Source organism: Sarcophilus harrisii, chromosome 5 (genome assembly GCF_902635505.1).
Source record: "Sarcophilus harrisii chromosome 5, mSarHar1.11, whole genome shotgun sequence".
NCBI classification, from domain to species: domain Eukaryota; kingdom Metazoa; phylum Chordata; class Mammalia; order Dasyuromorphia; family Dasyuridae; genus Sarcophilus; species Sarcophilus harrisii.
Window position 1 is genome coordinate 14449994 of NC_045430.1, and position 19813 is coordinate 14469806.

The 19813-nt window shown below is 39.4% G+C and overlaps 1 protein-coding gene across 1 annotated transcript in view; it reads left to right on the forward strand.

Moving 5' to 3' along the window:
• The first annotated feature begins 19075 nt into the window (after nucleotides 1–19075).
• TMPRSS6 (transmembrane serine protease 6) overlaps nucleotides 19076–19813 on the forward strand; it is a 52994-nt gene continuing 52256 nt past the window's right edge. Inside the window, exon 1 of the mRNA XM_023504469.2 lies at nucleotides 19076–19533. The gene's annotated coding sequence lies outside the window, so the exon portion shown is untranslated. The remainder of the gene's footprint in view (nucleotides 19534–19813) is intronic.

Sequence of the window (19813 nt, forward strand, 5' to 3'; positions counted from 1 at the left end):
TCAATAATCACTAAAATAAAAATTCTGAAAATCAAAGAAGATATTAACAAAAGTGAAAGCAAAAACAGGATTAAATTTATAAGAAGCAAAAAGAATAGAGAAACCATTAGATAATTTGATTTTTTAAAAAGAGAAAAATCAAGTGATTTTATTCATACAAGTTAAATTGTAAATTCAAAAAGCAATTCACAACAAATAAAGATGAAGTAAAGGAAGTTATTAGAGACTAATTTTTATGTATAGACATATAAGATATATGTGAAACTGACAACTTAAATGAAATAGATATTAACAAAAATGTAAAATTTCATCAAACAAGAAATAGAAAATTTAAATAACTCAGCCTCTAAAAAAGAATCAGAAAAAGCCATAAGTGAACTCACTAAGGAAAATAAATAAGAATCAATTAATTATAAGTTAAGTCTATCAAACATCTAAGGAACAATTAATTCTAATATTTTAGTAATTGTTTGTAAAAAAAAAAAAAAAAGAAAGAAAGAAAGAAAAGAAAAAGAAAGGATCCTATCAAATTCCTTCTGAGAGGTACATATGATTTTGATATCCCAACTAGTGAGAGTCAGAAATAGGCACAATATGAGGACTACTATTAATAATTATATTCCTAATAAAGATTGACACAATTTAAAAAAAAAATCTTAGTAAAGAAGTTCAAGAAACATGCAAAAAATATTATGCACTATGATCAGGTCATATTTATATTGATGATACAAGATCAATTTAATATTGGAAAATTATAAACATAATAAATAATAGCAATGACAAGAAGAGCAAAAAAAACCCCACAATTATATCAATGTGTATAAAAAAAGGTGTCAAAAAATAACATGTGCATTTCTGAAAAAAATAAATAGCAATAAGCAAATAACTTAAAATAAACAATAAGCAAAAGCAAAAAAAAATAGCAATAAGTGGAATTTTCTTTAAAATGGTAATAAGCATCTAAAACCAAGAATCAGCATTATATGTAATAGTATTACATGGAGTCTATTTCAGTAAGATCAGAGATATACAGTATCTATCACTACTTCTATTTTGAGACAATGTAGAAATGCAACCTAGCAATAAGAAAAAATACATAAGTTGAAGGAAAAAGTATAGGCAAAAAAGAAACACAATTATCTTTTTGCAGATGACATAGTGGTTCATTTAGAAAACCCCAAAGACTCAATTAAAAATTAATTGAAATGAGAACTTCAGTAAAGTTGGAGAATATAAAATAAATCTATACAAATCATCAATGTGTATGTATAATAGTAAGATCTAGCAGAAAGAAGCAGAAAGGTCAGTTTAAAGTAATTAAGAAATATATGTGATACCTGGGAGTTTATTAAGTAGCATATACACAGGAACTATATTTATATAACTACAAAATACTTTTGGGAAATAAGCTTAAATAATTGAAGGAATATTAGTTGTTCACTGGTAGTTTAAGTTGATAGAATAAAGATAATATTACCTAAATTAATTGACTTATTCTGGGCCATAACACATAACACTGGGCCATAACAATACCAAAGGATTGCTTTATTGACCTAGAAAAAATATAACAGAATTAATCAGGAAGATCAAAAGATCAAGAATACCAAGAAAAACAATGAAAAAAAAGTGAAAAAAGAGGGTCTGACAGAACCAGATTTCAAATCAACTTTCAAAGTACAGTTAAAAAATAGAGAAGTAAATTGGTCAATGAGCATTAATAGCTAGCATTTCTATTGTACTTTAAGATTTGCAAGATGCTTAACAATATTATCTCATTTGAAAGCCACAATAACCCAGGAAGTAGGTACTATTATTATCCCCATTTTACAGATGAGAAATTAGAGGCTAAGTGATTTATCCAGCATCAGACAGCTAAAAAGCTCCTGAGTCTGGGCTTGAAATGAATGAGGTCTTTTCCAATTCCCTCTCAATATTCTATCCAATGTGCTATTTAAATACAAATTAAAAATACACTGAAATTTCACCTCACACTCATCAGTTTTGCAAAGTTGACCCAAAAATCCTGTTGGAGTTAATCTATGAAGAACTAATACATTTATGGATTGTTGCTAGAGCTATGAATTAGTACCAGCATTCGAGAATGCGATCTGAAATTATGACCCCAAACTGTCACGAAGATGAACTTACATTTTGACTCTTGAGAGTCAAATCAAATTTTGATGAAATCAAAGAGAAATTTTTATTTCTTTTTTGTTTGAAAAACATCGTTTTTTCATTGGTTGCTCTTTTCTTGGTAATAAACAACAACGATGGCAACAAAACAACTCCCCCCCCCAAAAAAAAAAAAAAAAAAAAAACCCTGGAAACGAACAATGTGCTTTCCTGTTGGGGATGAGCTAAACAAATTAAGGCATGCAAATTTAATTGGATATTATTGCACTATAAGAAATGACAAAATAAACAGTTTCTGAGAAGATTGGGAAGCTCTGTATGAGCTGATACAAAATGAAGTCAGCAGAACAAGGCCAATTTACAGTAGAATGTGACATTATAATTGTAAATCCTTCTGAATGACTTAAGAACTCTGATCAATGAACTGTTGGACCATGGTTCCAGAAGATCAATAATAAAAAATACTACTTGCTTCCTGAAAAAGAGGGACACAAAACGAACCATCTTTTTTTGTACTTGAACAATATGGGAATTTATTTTCCTTGACGGTGTATACTTGTTAGAAGGACACACACACACACCGCAGGGTGGGATGTGGAAGAAAGAGAGAAGAAATTTTTATTCATTGAAAAGAACTTAACGATGAAATTGTTTTTTAAAAAAGTAAGTTGGATTAAGTGGCTGTCGGAATCCTTTCACTTCTAAGGACCATGATTGAAGTGACAACAATTCAGAAAAATCCTGACCCCATCTGTCCTAGACTGTTTTCACTGAGACTATTTCTGGGCAGGGCAACTTGAGGGCTAAGTGGTGTAAGTATTTTCGGGCTTGAACTCTCAGAGCCACCCAGAGTCTTCTGTTTCCTCTGTCCTCTGGCTAGATGTTTGAGACAACCCCAAGGGGCCCCTGCCAGCTGGGGCTGGGAGAATGAGGGCCTAGACCCCAATAGGTAGAAAGTAGGGAGAAAGCCTGCGCTTGAGGCCCTGGAAGACAGAACTAGATTCTGTGTCCAGGTAGAGAGGGTGAAAGATTCCAGATGGAGAGAGCCTGAACAGATGGAAAGAGTGAAGAAAATGAAATGAGAGATTGGGGAATCAAAGGGATAGGATACACAGGGTTCCTTGGGGACTGAGCCAGATGGGAAACAGAATTGGGTTGGGTTGCAGGGCACTCTGTCTAGGGACAGAACTGGTAACTGAGCCCCTCAGTGAAGGGGTTACACAAAGATTTGCCAGGTGGAGGGGGAGAGAGATAACAAGAGACTGCAATATGACTGTAATCTGACCATTAAACCCCCAAACTAGTTGGTTAAGTACAACATACTTCACTGTAGCTCCTAGATCACCCCTTCCTCAGCCAAACCTCCTCTTCCTACTTGTCATGTTCCCCACTTTCAGACAATGTCAGGGAAAGAATTCTGGGCTTGTATACAAGGTTTTGACAGTGTGGTGTAGTGGATAGAGCATTATAAGACTTGGAATTAAGAATTTCTATGTTTGAATTCTGCCTCAGACACTTATGAGGAAGACGCTTCACTTATTTGAGTCTTAAGAACTTCATCTGTCAAAGATGGCCTTAGGTCCCTTCACTTATGATCTGCCAGAAACTCTATATTCCTTTGTGAAAAACATTTGACCTTCCTGGACCTTGGTTTCTCCTTTTGTAAAATGAGGGGTTGGGCTGGAATAGGTTTTTGCTTAAGAACTCTGCAACTCCAGGTTGTCTCTTATCCAATGAAAGGGCTTTATGTGGTTTATATGGGGATTTCAGAAACAGTTTTCAAGAAGATGTCCTTGCATTAGATTCAGTAGCAAAAATCATGGGCTGTAATGGGCAAAAAAAAAAATGGTGGATTTGCAATCAGAGATATGGGTTTCTTTTTACAATGGGACCACTTATTATGTGATGACCTCAAGTGGACCTTCCTCTCTCTGGGATGCAACTTTAACTCCTGTAAAAATAACTGAGTTTACCAAGTCTGTTCTAAAGAGATCATAAGAGAGGGAAAAGGACCCACATGTGTAAAAGTGTTTGTGGCAGCCCTTTTTGTAGTGGCAAGGAACTGGAAACTGAGTGGATGCCCATCAGTTGGAGAATGGCTGAATAAGTTATGGTACATAAATGTTATGGAATATTATTGTTCTGTAAGAATGATTTCAGAAAAGCCTGGAGAGACTTACATGAACTGAAGCTGAGTGTAATGAGCAGAACCAGGAGAACATTGTGCAGAGCAACAAGAAGATTATGTGATGATCAGTTGTGAAGGACTTGGTTCTTCTTAACAATGCCATGATTCAGGCCAGTTCCAGACCTGTGATGGAAAATACCATCTGCATACAGACAGAGAACTGTGGAAACTGAATGTGGAGCAAAGGATAGTATTTTCATCTTTTGTTTAGTGATCAAGACATAGTATTTTCACGTTTTTTGGTTTGTTTTCTTTCTCGTGTTTTTTTTTTCCCTTTAAGTCTGATTTTTCTTGCACAACATGACAAATATGCAAATATGTTTAAAAGAATTGCACATTTTTAATCTGTATCAGAGGGGGGAAGTGAGGTAAGAAGGGAGAAAAATTTGGAGTACAAAGGCTTGCAAAAATGAATGTTGAAAACTGTCTTTACGTGTATTTGGAAAAATAAAATAATGTTAAAAACTTCAAAAATGACTGAGTTAGAATTAGTTGATTTTTAAATCTCCCTGCCAATTCAGATATTCCATCTCTGTCAATCCCTATTCCAGGGCCTCTCCAGCTCTGACATTCCCCATTCCAAGATCCCTCCCATCTCTGACATTCCCTGTTCTAAGTTCCCTCCCAGCTCTGACATTCCCCATTCCAAGGTTCCTTCTACCTAGGACATTCTCTGTTCCAAGGTGCCTTCGAGCTCTGACATTCCATGTTCTAAGTTCTTTCCTAGATGTAATATTCTATAAATTCTGAAGTAACACCTACAAAAGCAAATTCTTATAAACCCAAGACTCTATTATAGGGGTCCTCAAACTACGGCCCGTGGGCTAGATGCAGCAGCTGAGGAGTTTATCCCCTTCCCCCAGGGCTATGAAGTTTCTTTATTTAAAGGCCCACAAAACAAAGTTTTTGTTTTTACTCTAGTCTGGCCAACAGTCTGAGGGACAGTGAACTGGCCCCCTATTTTAAAAGTTTGAGGATCCCTGCACCGTACAGGATTTTCTTTGCAAGAGGAAAAATAGCAGTCTTTCTCTAACATGAAAACATGACCTTTGGTGTGAAGGAGTCTTTTTCTTTATGGAATATATGTCACATCTACTCTTTTGGCAGGTGGTATTTACTTACACTTATTCAATTATTAGATTTCATTTATTTGTTTATTTGCAAGGCAATTGGAGTTAAGTGATTTCTCAGGGTAAAACAGCTAGTAAATATTAAGTTTGAGGCTGGATTTGAATTCAGGTCTTCCTGACTCCAGGCCAAGTGCAGTTTATATCTACTGGGGCATCTAGCTACCCCACAAGTATTTGATTTTTAAAAGATACATTCATGGAAGTACCAGTACATTGAGTCAGCCTTTGTCAGTTGCTAAAGGAGCCTGGTCAAGTTGCTTTGGGTTCAAAACTTGCCTGCAACATTTACTACTTTTATCATCCTGGAAATGGTTTCAGATCTCAGAGGGTCATTTTTGGGATCATTATTCAGAAATTCTTCTTCCCCTCTCCTCCTCTTGACCATAAGAATACTGACCAGAACTCCCAGAGAGTGTTGGCTGGTGAGATATAGCAGAAAGAGGAAGAAGGCTTGGGGATCCACAATCTGAGTGTATGTCCCAGTTCTGCCAGAAACTCAGTGTGACCTTGAATGAATCTGCATATGAAAAAGAACTCGACTTGAAGAGGATCTGGGTTCTAATTATGTCTCTATCATCTGCATAAGTCTGAGCAAGATAATTTCTTTTCTCTGGGACTCATTTTCCTCAGCTCTAAAATGGGTTTAGATTAGATTACCTCAAAATGCTTTGCAAGCATTAAAATCTGATTTTTGGTTTCCTTATCTGTTGAATGAGTTTAGCTCTTTAAAAAAAAAATCATGTACGTTGAAGTCACTCTCTTTTCAAGCTATTTTTAAAAATTTCTCATATGAGTGAATATATGAATGAATGAATATATGAATGAATGATGAATGAAAAAGCATTTATTAAGTGCTGCTATATAATATAATGATAACTGTGTACTCTGATTGTGGAGCCATTTGGAAGAAGTCAAGCTTTAGAAAATTTCCTTGGGCCCCTCTCAGATCAAACCCTGTGATATACATTTGAGTTGATGGCCTCCATGGTTGAGTGCTTGAGACCTCTACCCATTCATGATCAGATTTTCTTGGGGTTTGTCTTGTAGATCTTGGGATGGGGAAGAAGGAACTAAAAATCCAACCCAATCTTCACTTGTTTCCAGAAAAGATGAAAGGGATAATTTCTAAAATTTAGGGCTAGGAGAAAACTTGATCTATCTAGACCAAACCTATCTACTAACTGATGATGAATTTGAGATTTCAAGATGCTGAAAGGCTTCCTAAAGACCATACAAGTGGTTGGTAGCAGATCAGAATTTGAACACAGGTCCTCTGATTCTGAATCTAGAGTTCTTTTTCCCTATAACTCATTGTCTCAGAGAGTGGATGAGTTAGACAGGTCTTTAAAAGCCCCGGGTACCTTCAGAAAATCATCCCCTTGGCTGGTAAAACATAGTCTTTTTTATTTTCCATGCTTGGTAGTCCTGTCTGTTTTTTTTTTCTAAGTATGGCATACCTGGTGGGACATTGTAGCTCATTTGGGCTGGAGGGTGGAGGGTTGAAGTGAGTGTGAAGCCACAGGCAGGAAATGATGGTAATGATATTCAGAGATACCAGGACTTCTATTACTGGAAAACAGGATGAAAAAGCCTGGGTTGGGTAACATGGGGAGAGCAGAGATGAATAAGAACAGAAGTCATGAGGAGCCAAAGAAGGGCGAAGATCATTCTAACTGAATGGGGATGGAGATGAAGCATCTGGAGGTGGGTCAGGGATGCCCATTGACCTTGGTACTGACTTGGAGATCCACAGAATTGTGAAGTTTTGTGAAAAGAACACTGAACTTGTATTCATAAGAGCTGGTTGCAGGTATTCATTATTTTACTTATTTTCTGAGTGATTTTGGTGGACGGGTGGACAAGTCACTTTCCCGATTCTGTGCCTCAGTTTCCTCATCTGTAAAATGAGAGAATGAGACTAGACAGCCTATATAGCCACTCTTTGCTCCTATGTTCCTCTCCATGATCAGTACAGCCCCTCCCAAGTCTGACATTCTGTACTGTAAAGTCTCCTTGAACTCGAAATCCTATTCTTCCTAAATATATCATATGAACATGTATACAAATGTACACATGGCAGACAGAAAGCTAAACAAAGTGCTTTCAGCTGTGGAAGATAAGGGAAAATTTATGAAGAGGAGATCCTTGTAGAGACATGGAAGAAAGATGGTACATTCCAAAGACTGTGTTATGAGCTGATGATCTTCCACTCGAGGTAAGAGTCCCTCTCCAACTCTGTGCTTTGGCTATTAAATTGAGATAATAGGATTTGTATTCCCTGACTCACAGGATTAGTATAAGTACCAAATTTGAATAATATATACCTTCAAATATGTGCTAAATATACCTTCAAGGAGCAGCTCCATTTCCACCACCTATAGGAAGTCTATCCCTGAGCCCTTCATCTACTAATTTTTTTCCCTGTCTAAGATTATCTTTCCTCTTATTTAAGTAGTAATTTAATTTGTAAAATTAATTAATAATTTAATTTATGGACTTAGAAGCGCACATGTTTTCTGCTCAATAAAAATATAAGCTCCATGAGGGCAGGGACTGTTTCACTTTTGAATTTGTATTCTCAGACATTAATGGAGTGCCTGGCATATAGTAAGTTCTTAATAAATGAATTTTATATTGCAAATTCTTTCATCATTTTGAGCTCTGGCTATCATTTGCCTTTTTATCACCTACCAACTTGGAGACCCAAAAAGAACCATAATAGTTTATAAAATATAGGCTTAGTTTATATGTAATTCTTTAAAATGTTCTTCTTTGAATGCTAAAATGTTCATGTTTGCTAATTTTTTAAGTGTAGACACCAACCATATACAGGGCTAGTTAATTTTCTCTTGCTAATATGTCTTATGACCCCCATGTGGGATAATATTATTATTTTCAATGTTTTACTGATGCTTTATGTTGATATACCACAATCATTTCCTGATATACCCCTACCTTTGAACCTTCTCTTATCACATAGAAAAACAGTTAAACAACAACAAAAAAGCCTACAGACGAAACCAAATGTGTCTGACAAGGTTTGAACGCTAGCTTCTATTATCCTCCCTACCCCTTCTCTGCCAAGAGGAAGGATTGTATTTAATCTCTTTTTCTCTAGGACAAAGATTGGACCTTTCCATTAGAAGAGTTCAGCTGATCTTTAGTGTCCTTTCTACTTCCATTGTTGGAGTCACTGGCTATGTATGTATGTATCTATATAGGTGTGTATATATACATACATATTTATTTATATATTTATGATTCTGCTACAGTACATACAAATCTTCCTAGATTTCTCTGGCTACTGCTGTGTGTTATGGCACAATAATACTGTATTACATTCATGGACCAGAGATAGCCACTCACTCAGTTTTCAGTGGATTGCTAACTTTGGTATATTATAATGAAATTTATAGATTCTCTCCATATTTGCTTGTGGAAAAAAAAAATCCTAGAAATTCATTCCTGTTGCAGAGTATATATACATGTAGTGGAATGGAAAGTAAAGAGGGAGATGTCAGGTTAAGGTATCCAATTACAGTAATGGAGGAAGATAATTAAAGATTAGGTGGACTGCTAAAACTGGAAGCCAAACTGTCTCTGAGGGCCAGAAAGGTCAGGAAGCTTGGTCTCTTTAGGATAGAGTTCTTCAATCAGGGAAATTGTAGAAAAGGTGAGTAATGTATTCATTTGCCAAATTTTGTGATATAATACAGACATGATTTATCTTGATTTTGCATTTGTAGAAGTGTCTATGATTTAAGATGTTGAATTGTGGGCATGTGATGTTCACTTTGAAATTGAAGAGGAGCCAAGATAAAAAAAATAAATAAAGTTATTATTTGAAAAAAAAAAAAAAGAATGAGATCCATTCTCCAAAACATAGTCAAAAGCAGAATTGTAGTTCTCTCTTATTTCCTCCATTTTGTTTTGTAACTCTCAAATGGTATAGTATTTTCTATTATGTCTATCTTTCTCAAAATTCTGTAAACTCCCTTGAGGTAAAGACCATATCTTCTCTAAACTTGTGACATTCTCCTCCAACAACTGCAGAGTGTTCTGCATGTTCTTTCTGGGGAGATGAGGATGAAAATAAACATCCTTTGCCTGACCAATATCTTAGAAACTGGAAGTCCCTAATCAGCATCATATACTGCCTTCATCTCCATTTTGTGACCTGTGTTAGCAACTCACCATCCATTTCTTCTATTGGTGGTCTTTAGTCAACTCTCCCCCTGACCTTTTATTCACTTCAAAATGTTCACCACACTGTTTCCTTAAAAATTAATGATGGGATGTCATTTGAACAGTTCATGGTTCTGTAAGTCAGGGGTTCCATAATTCTATGATTTCCTGATTCTAATATTCCATTTATATTGTATAGAATATAAATGTTTCCTAACTCAAACTTGATTCCACATACATGTAAGGTTTTTTTTTGATAAATAGCCATTTGAGAAGGGACCAAAGAGGGCATCTAGCTAAACTTTCTCCCAATGAAGTAATATCCCTCATAGCATCACAGGTCATCTAGATTGTTCAAGAACTTCTAGTTTTCTGGGAACTCACTACTTCACAAGGCAATCACTTCATTTTAAAAGCTTTTAGAAAGATTGTCTCATTTTTAAAGAGCGACAGGTGAGGAGCCAAGTACCATTTATAAAGGCTAGCTCTGTGATAGCTATCCAGGTGATCTTGGATATGGTTGTAGATCCCTTCTCCTCTGGCTATCATTTTTCTCATCTGAAAAAATGGAATTGATGGTCTCTGAGGTCTATTATGTTCTCTGAGCAAGAGGGTTTCTGGCTGGAAACCTGCGGCATGTCAGTTTGTATCTGTTTATTGGTGTGGTTAAAGCCAGACCTTCTGTCCATGAGTACACCTGACTCAAAGTTTCCATTGTCACAAAGAATGTGAGAAAGTTCTCTTCAAAAAACCCCAAATATCTTTTTATCCCTTCAGCCCCAGACCATTGGTAGAGAAAGCGACAAAAAGGTTCATGCCAGAGTGATGACCACGGCAAGTTTCCTCCTTCAGGCAGATAGATGTCAACCCTTTGGGGTGGTGGGGGATTGGGAAGGGATGGTTTTGAAGTCTTACGGGAACATCGTTGGCATTTTACCAAAAAAAATATTTATGATAAGTCTAGGCCATTAAATCTAAAATCCTAAAATATAACTCTATATACAACTGAATAAACGAAAATATTATTGCATTTGCTGCATTTGTGTCCATATTACTTGGCAGAGTGCCTGGAACATAGTAGGTGCTTAAGAAACATTTATTGAGTGAGAAAAAATGAATTTAGATATGGAAGTTATCTTAGAGGTCATGGCATCTGACCCCTTCATCTTAAAGAAAAGGAGATTGAGACCCAGACAAGGAAAGTGGACTGCTCAAATTCTCCCAGCTAGTAAGTGGCAAAGCTGGAATTTGAATCCAAGTCTTTTGATATATAGTTATAGAATTTCAATCTTAGAAGTCATCTTGTTTGGGGCAGCTGGGTGACACAGTGGTTAGAGCATCAGCCCTAAGCAAGTCACTCAACTCCAATTGCTTCGGTGGGGGGGGGGAAGGCATCTTGTTAAACTCCCTTATAATACAGGAATCACTGTACACTACTTGTTCAATAAATGTTTGGTGAATGGATGAATGAATACTGGATTTGGGGTCTGTTCTAATATTTGTATGACTACAAGGAAGTTCTTTCTCCACTGTGGGCTTTTTTCTCCACCTCTGAAAAATGGAAATATTGGGTTAAATAACCTTTCAAGTCTCTTCTATTTCAAAATATGTGACTCTATGATCATTTTAGGAGTTGATAGGAAGGATCAGAAACATCAGGGAAGAGTTTATGAAAGAGAGGCAAGGATAGGAAGGTAAGAGGAATACCACAGGAAGTTGCAAAATGACCAAGGAGGGAATTAAGAAGCTATCTGGATAGAGGGAGGTCGAACTCTAGGGCAAGTGAGCAATAGGGTCACAAAAAGCATTCATGATGTAACTTCCATTCTAGTGTCTCAGAGTTTGTAAAGAATTTTCTCCAGGTAATATGGTCAGGATCATTTTCTGAAAGCTTGGAGGAAGAGAAAGAATTGTTCCTTCTATCATTATTTACTTCTCCTAGACTACTCTTACCAAAACTTCAGGAATGGGAATTTATATGATAGACAAAGACTATTTTAATAATCTGAAAATTGGGACGGGACTTAGTTGAAGATAAAGAAAGTGTACCCAAAGGCCATTATTTACTCCCTTTAAGGCAACTTAAGCATTAAAGCATCCTATGTTGTCTCCTGACTACCACCCTAAATGGTTTCCCCAAATGCAAGCCACACAAGACAACATGGCACCAGAGGCTGGAGAACTGGCTCTGCTGCTTAATTTCTGTGTCATCTTAGGTAAGTCACTTTGATTTTCTGAATCTTTGTTTCTTCTGCTGGATAATTAGAATGTTAAGAACAAACAGTAATAGTCAGTAGAAAGCTGGCCATGGAGTCAAGAAGCTCTGGGTTCAAATCCTACCCCTAACTCTAGCTGTGTTCACACAAATCTCTCATTTTCTTTGCCCCCCCCCCAATTTCTCCTCTGTAACATGATGGAATTAACTCATGTCTCCTGAAATCCTTTCCAGATCTAGACTTCTGTCCCGCTGAGCTCCAACCCCACTCCCAGCTCTGACATTCTGTCTTTCTAAGTTGCCTGACTCGTTTCTCTATTAGTTTCATCAAGACAGCCCCTTTTTTTACCACAGAGATGGTGTCAAACATCCCACAAAGATTTTCAGAGAAATACCAAGTCTTGGTTTGTCAGCAAATGCCGAGCCCATATCTCATTTTCTAGGTACCAAAACTGACTTTTAGACAAGGGATGAGCTGTCTCCCTCTGAGAGTCTGTGACATATCCTTGAAAGAACTTTAAGAGGTTCCCCCAACTCTAAAACATACCACCTAGCCTATTTAGCCAAGAGCTAAAAACCCCATCATCTACCCCACCCCACTTCCGTGACCTTCTCCCCTCCCCTACTAATGGCATAACTTGCGCTATCTGCTGCTAGTTTGAGATCTAGTCCATGGGCTCTATAGTCATCCTTAGGACTGACCTACACACCATATTGCTCATGTGACTTGGGCAATTCCTTGGGCTTCATTTTCCTTATCTATAAAGTGAAGGGTAGGAACAGATGCCCCTGGGACTCCCACCATAGCTAAATCTGTGATCCCAGGTATACCATTGAAAAGGCAAAAGTTGTAGAGAGATGGATGAAGATGATGATGAAATATCTCATTATTTAAGGCAGTGTCTATACTGGTTCGAGCACTGGATTTGAAGCCAGGAGACACAGGATCAAATACTGGGAAATGCCATTTACTACCGATATAACTGTTTTTATTGATCCTAAGACCCCTTCTACCTTTAACTTCCCTATGATCTCATAGATAAATATAGCTCTGTTCCATTGATAAGAGAATTCTTATTTAGTTCTCCATTGTTTGCTGAATTATTTAGCAAATTCAAAGTTTTCAAAGTATTCAAAGTTCCTTAATGTTAGGGTTCCACAAAAATCTGGCTGCCAGTATTTTAAGACATCTAACCTAGATGTAGTTTAAAGAAAAGAGTGTGAATCAGAAGGTTTGTCAAGGGAGACGTTACCATCACAGAGTCAACATGGCTTGAAGGATACTTCATTGATCTCTGTGCCCATGACCTCAGACAACTTCAAGCATGGATAGCACAGAACACATTTGCAAGAATATTCACCCAACATAGAGAAATCTGCCTTGTAAGAGAAGCTCAAGCCCCTCCCCCAGAGCCATATAGTAGCCTTTCCTTCCTTGTAAGATAGTCAACCACTTCAGTAGAGCATGCTGGTCTAAACACTAGCCGACAGATTTGGAGTCTCCCTCTTTTTTACCAGCTGTTCCTGGTCAACCTTTTTTGAGTTTCCAGCATCAGTATCTGACTTCTCAGTCCTAATGTCAATTACCCCTGATTGCATTTTTAAGACCTTTCATTTCCCTTTTCTTTCCATTAATACCCAATACTCTCTACACGCCTATAACTTGCCATCCTCTGACCACACACAAATTGTTGCCTCTGTACGTGGTTCTTCCTTCTTCTCCACCTAGAATGCTCTCCATCCCATGTCAATCTATCATCATCCTCTCTCTCCTTGAAAGCCCAAGACAAAAGACACTTCCTCATTGAAGCTTTCCAGGATCTAATTAACCCTCATTTTTTCTAGACATGATTTCTCCCTGCTGGATACTTCCACAGCATGATGTGCCATTCTTATACCCATTTACAACATCCTAATATTTAGAGCTGGAAATGGCCATCCAGACCAGCCCACTTTTTTTGTTGAAGGTGAAACTTCCTTATCTTATAACTATCTTTGATTGTGTTTTTTTTTGGGGGGGGGCATATAACACCTTTTACCTCCTTCATCCTTGAGATGGCATTGGAAATGACTAAACCTCAGTTTGAGTTCTGCCTTCTTACTGGTGGTATGGAATTGACCTCTCTGGGCCTTAGTTTCTTCATCTTCAGATAAAATTATCAGACTACATGGTCTAAAGTCTAAAGTCTTGTGCTTATGAAATTGGGAATAAATATTAGTTACAACAGCAATAATGCAAAGCCATGCTGTGAGGACAAAACATTACTGAGAATATTGGCTATATAAAGGTAATCATCAAATGATGACTTGTCTTTGGACTAGTTCTTTATGAAACCATTATAAAGGGTGAAAACAAAATAGGAAGAAGGGAGAAGAGGAGGAAGAAAAGCAGGAGAAAGAAGAAAGGAGGGAAAAAAGAAAGAAAGGAAGGAATGAAAGAAGGAAGGAAGGGAAGGGAGGGAGGGAGGGAGGAAGAAAGGAAGGAAAGAAGGAAGGAAGGAAAGAAGAAAGGAAGAAAAGAAGGAAAGAAGAAAGGAAGGAAAGAAGGAAGGCAAGAAGGGAAGGAAAAATGGACAGGGAAGAGGAGGAAGAAGGAAGCATTTATTAAGTACTTCAAATATTAACTCCTAAGAATAGGAATTTTGATTTACATATTTCCATTTTTCTCAATATCTCAAATGGCGACCTACACAAAGGAGATGTTCTTGAAGTATTTGTTGAGGAGAACAACAACAAAAAAAAAAACACATTCCAAGGGTTTTTCATTTAAGTTCTCCTCAGCTGGGGTAAAAAATGAACCTGCCTTGTATTATATTCTTCTCTTTACCCAATATGCCAGAGCTGAGAGGAGCCTTAAAACATGGGATGTCAGGGCTGGGAGGGGGCTTAGAACAGGGGATGTCAGAGCTGGGAGGGGCCTTAAAACATGGGATGTCAGGGCTGGGAGGGACCTTAGAACAGGGGATGTCAGAGCTGGGAGGGGGCTTAGAACAGGGGATGTCAGAGCTGGGAGGGGCCTTAGAACAGGGGATGTCAGAACTGGGAGGGGGCTTAGAACAGGGGCTGTCAGAGCTGGGAGGGAGCTTAGAACAGGGGATGTCAGAGTTGGGAGGATCCTCAGATTAGAGCTGGGCTGACCATCCAAATCTGTCATTATACTGAGGAGGAAATCAGAATGGTTGCGTGTTTTCCCTGAGTTCCTGAGGCACACCAGGGTCAGAGCCAGGACAGAAGCTCAGAATCCCAGATCTGGAGCCAATGTTGATCACTCTTCTGTCTTCCCAGAGCTTTCACTGCCCGAGGGAACCACCTGAGGGCGGGGACATTCCAGTCTCTCATTACAGAGCAGTCAGAGCAGTCTACACCTCTGGGAGCCCAACTGACACTTTCACCAGTTCTCAGTCCATCCTTAGAGATCTTTTTTTACCCTGAGGAGCTAGAAATAGGTTTATTGGAATGGGGAGGAGACTTCCTCCTGCCTATACCAGAAGCTTTTACACAATCAAAATGTCTGGTGAATTCATGTTTATTCTGCAGGACTTTTAGAAAGAAGGCAGAGTATATGAGGCTAGACTGAGAGGTGTGAGGTTTGGGTTCAAATCCCTTTCCCCAGCATAGTACCTGTGCAACCTTGAACAAATTCCCTCTTTCCTAAGCTTTGGTTCCTCTTTTGTAAAATAAGGAAATTCATAAAAACCTAAGTTTAGGGATCTGAGGGACCTTCAGTACCTCTTTACTTTACATTTGGAGAAACTGAGGTCCTTCCTGGCTCTGGATACAAGAATCTCTTGACATTTTGGTTTGATTGCAAGTTTGGCAACATTTTTAGTTAAAAAAAAAAAAATAAACAATAAGGAGTCTTTTCCTGGATTTCACAAATCTGTTTTTGTTTTAAATATATTTTGATAATTCTAATTTAATAAAAATTTTTGCCTTTGTAATCCTATGTATTTTATTTTATTTATTAAATAGCAGGATTCCAAGAAGTCCATAGGCTTTTCTAAACTGCCTGCCAATGAGTCCAGGAAATACAAGGAATTTAAATTTATTCCTTTAAACCCTGACTTCCTGGTCATTTGGCTGTCGATCGATAAGGAAAGGAGAGGGGTCAATGGCTCACTACCTCTCTGTACTCTTAGCAGAAGGTTGAGACATATGTGGTCACCTGAGCTCTTGGCTGAAAATCCAGAACCCAGAGCTCCCTGGCCTGTTTGCAGAGGGAAGTGATTGCATAAAGTACATTGGTTCTTTGTGACTTTCTCTTCAAACTCTATTCTATTCTATTGACTCTCTCCATAAAGCCACAACCCCCCAAATGCATCCGAGGACCTTTGGGGGGAGATTGAGAGAAGAAGGGTCTGGAGCCTCTGCTTGCAACCCCCAGCTAGACTCTGCTACTGCTGCTTCCCACCCCCACTCTCTGCAAAGTACTCACAGGGCAAAGACCCAGACATCTCTTCTTAGTTTCACCCACCACCTACTTCCTTTCTACCTTCAGGTAGGGGTTGTCCCTATGGAGAGGGGTTGTCCCCATGGGGAGGGGTTGTCCCTTTGGGAATAGGTGGAGGAAAGGACTAACAATCATCCTTGATGGGGAAGGGAGGGGTTGTTTTGATGAGTTTGAGGAGTGCAGTGGAAAAGACAAGAGGTCCTGAAGTCAAACTAGATGACATAGAGCCCCACCTGTGACCTTAGGCAAGACCCCTAACTTCCCTTAATGATCTGATCTGTCAAATGGAAGGACCATTAATGGTCCTCTAAATCAAGTCTCGCATCTTCCTCACTTAAGTAAAAGTCTCCATGGCCTCTGAGGTCCCTCTTAGCTCTGGATCTATGAGCCTGAGAGTACAGGACTCTTACACATCTTCTCCAAGGCAAATGAAGGATCCAAGGTTCTCTCTAAAGCAATAATGTGGGGAGGGGCTGTAATATAGTAACATATAATGGGGGTGGACTAGTAGTGCCCAGGGCAATTTGAGGAAGGGCCGACTCCATAGGGGTAAGGACAACAACGTTACTAAGGTGATGAAGGATCTGATGGGGGTGGAAAGCCAAGGTCCATTCTAGGTGAGGGTTGGAATGAATGAAGGACTCAGTGGTCTTCTTTGAGGAGGGGAAGGAGGAAGAGTTACTTCTAAGGGAAGGATAAAAACTATGATAGTGAGAACCCCAGAGTCCTGTAGGGCTGGGATGCTCTTCAAGGGTGCTAAGGATAAAGCTGGAAGCTGGAGCTGAACAGGACAGATGCTAAAATAAACCCCAGCCACTTTTCCCCTCCAGGCCCTTTACACACCCAGGACCTACTGTCAATGGTAATCAATTGGAGTAACTAAGACTCCTACCAATATCCTTGAACCATTGGAGAACTAGTCAATGTATGTCAGTGAGGCTAACCTAGAGATCATGTTGTTCACTTCCCTCACTTTGCAGATGAGAAAGTGGAAACCTAAAGAGATGTGAATTATCCAAGTTCTTCCAAGGAGTTATTGTCTAATCATCAGACAACAACCATTCTGGAGAGTGATTGGGAACTATGCTCAAAGGACTCTGCATACTGTTTGATCCAGCAGTGTTACTTACTACTGGGCTTATATCCCAAAGAAATCTTAAAGGAGGGAAAAGGATCTATATGTGCAACAATCTTTGTAGCCACCCTGTTTGTAGTGGCCAGAAACTGGAAACCAAGTGAATGCCCATCAACTGGAGAATGGCTGAATAAATTATGGTATATGAATATTATGGAATATTATTGTTCTGTAAGAAACGACCAACAGGATGATTTCAGAGAAGCCTAGAGAGGTTTACAGGAACTGATGCTGAAATGAGCAGTCCCAGGAGATGATTATATACTTTAACAACTATACTATATGATGATCAATCCTGATGACCGTGGCTCTTCAACAATGAGATGATTCAGGACAGTTCCAATGGTCTTGTGATGATGAGAGCCATTTATACCCACAGAGAGAACCATGGGAACTACACATTCTCAGTCTTTTTGTTGTGGTTTGTTTTATTTTGTTTTCTTTCTCATTTTTTTTTCTTTTTGGATCTGATTTTTCTTGTGCAGCACAATAATTGTGGAAATATGTATAGAAGAATTGCACATGCTCAAATGTATATTGGCTTGCTTGCCATTTGGGGGAGGGATGGGGGGAAGGGAGGGAGAAAAATTGGAACACAAGGCTTTGCAAGGGTAAGTGTTGAAAATTATGCATGTGTTTTGAAAATAAAAAGCTTTAATAAAAAAAAAAAAGAAAAAGAAAGGTCAATGTAGAGTAGTGGAAAAACTTCTGCCTTGTACTTGAGTCCCCACTTGGTAAGTATGTCACCTTGAATAAGTCACTTCTCTCTGAACCTGATTTTCATTTGCTATAAAAGAGGATAATCCTACCCAGCATACCTACCTCTCAAATAACATCACAAAGATTAAAAATGCTGCCTAAAGAACTCCTACTTACATAGCATTCTCCCTATGATAATACTCTGCTCTGAAGAAACTGGCAAACCCATTTTACAGGTGAGGAAGTCTTAACCAGAAAGACAGTCAGGCATAGGAGTGTCTGGACTCTCTGGGGTCCAAGTCCAAGGTTAGTTGTCTCAAGATGTCTCTCATAATCATCCATCTACAAGAACTCTACATACATGGACCTGAGGATATTTTCAGCAGGCACATGGATGCACATAGCCTAGAACACACACACACACACACACACACACACACACACACACACAATGCTAAATTCATCAGCTCTGGCTGGGGGTCACAGACCTTGGATTAGAAAAACTCCAATTATGTACATGGACAGCCTCTATCAGATTGTTTGCTGTCTTGGGCAAGGGGGCAGAAAAAAGAGAGGGAGAAAAAAAATTGGAACGCAAGATCTAACAAAAATGAATATTGAAAGTAACTTTACATGAAATTGGGGGAAATAAAATATTGTTGAGTTAAATATATATATATAAAAAGTCTGATGCCCAATGGAATAACACCGGTGCCAAAATTCACTCTCTTGTGTCTGCCTTCTCCATCTCTCAGGTCGGATTTCTCATGTTTCTTTTTAGACCCCAGCTCCTGGGGAGCCGGATCAGGCCGGAGGGTAGAGTATTTTCCTAGGTCATCCCTGCTGGGCCACATGCACGTGTGTGAAACAGGCCGGCAAGGCCCGCCCCATCACCTCGCCCCCTTTGCCCGTCCATCTGCACACTGCGCACCTTTAGCCCCACCTCAAACTCCTAACGGGGACCTGGGAACAGCAGATGTAACTAAGAACTCAAGGACGTCACTAGGCAACTGAGGCTCCCTTGAGGGAGAACTTCAATCTCCCTGCACCTGCTTCCCCGGGGTGCCCATGGAGGGCAGGGGCGGGGGCTGGCTTCCTTCCCCAGCTGTTTACAGCATCAGCAAGTTGATCCCAGCCCACTGGGGTCCCCCCCCCAACCCTGGAGAAGCACAATAGTCTCTGGGTGGCCGGGACTGGCAAAGGGAGCTGGAGGTGCTGGGCGAGATGGAGCCAGGGGCCCTGGGCCAGTGGGGACAAGGGCCGGAGCAAGAGGCCATGGAGTCCGGTCATTGATCTGGGGCCCGGAAGGGGGGAAGCAGGGGGAGAGACCTTGAGCCTGGACAAACAGGGCCTCCTGCGGCCTGCATTCTGGCCCTGCCTTACCTGTGGCTTACAAAGGTAAGTCAGATTCTCTGGAAACGCTCTCCCTTCCTTCTCAGACTCAGTGTGGGTAGAGGGGAAGCCAGGCCCTGTAGCTTTCAGTGTCTTCTTCTAGGGGAGCGGGATGGCAGTGCCCTCTCATGATCCGACGTCTGCTGGGACCCCAGACCCAGAGGACGGTGCCCTGAAATGACCACGGAGAAGCAGAAAGGGAGAAGAGGCTGGGGGACGTTGGGGAAAGGGGAAGAGAAAGTGGGAAGGAGAGAAGTGGCCTTGGTAAATGAGTGTTCTCGGAGAA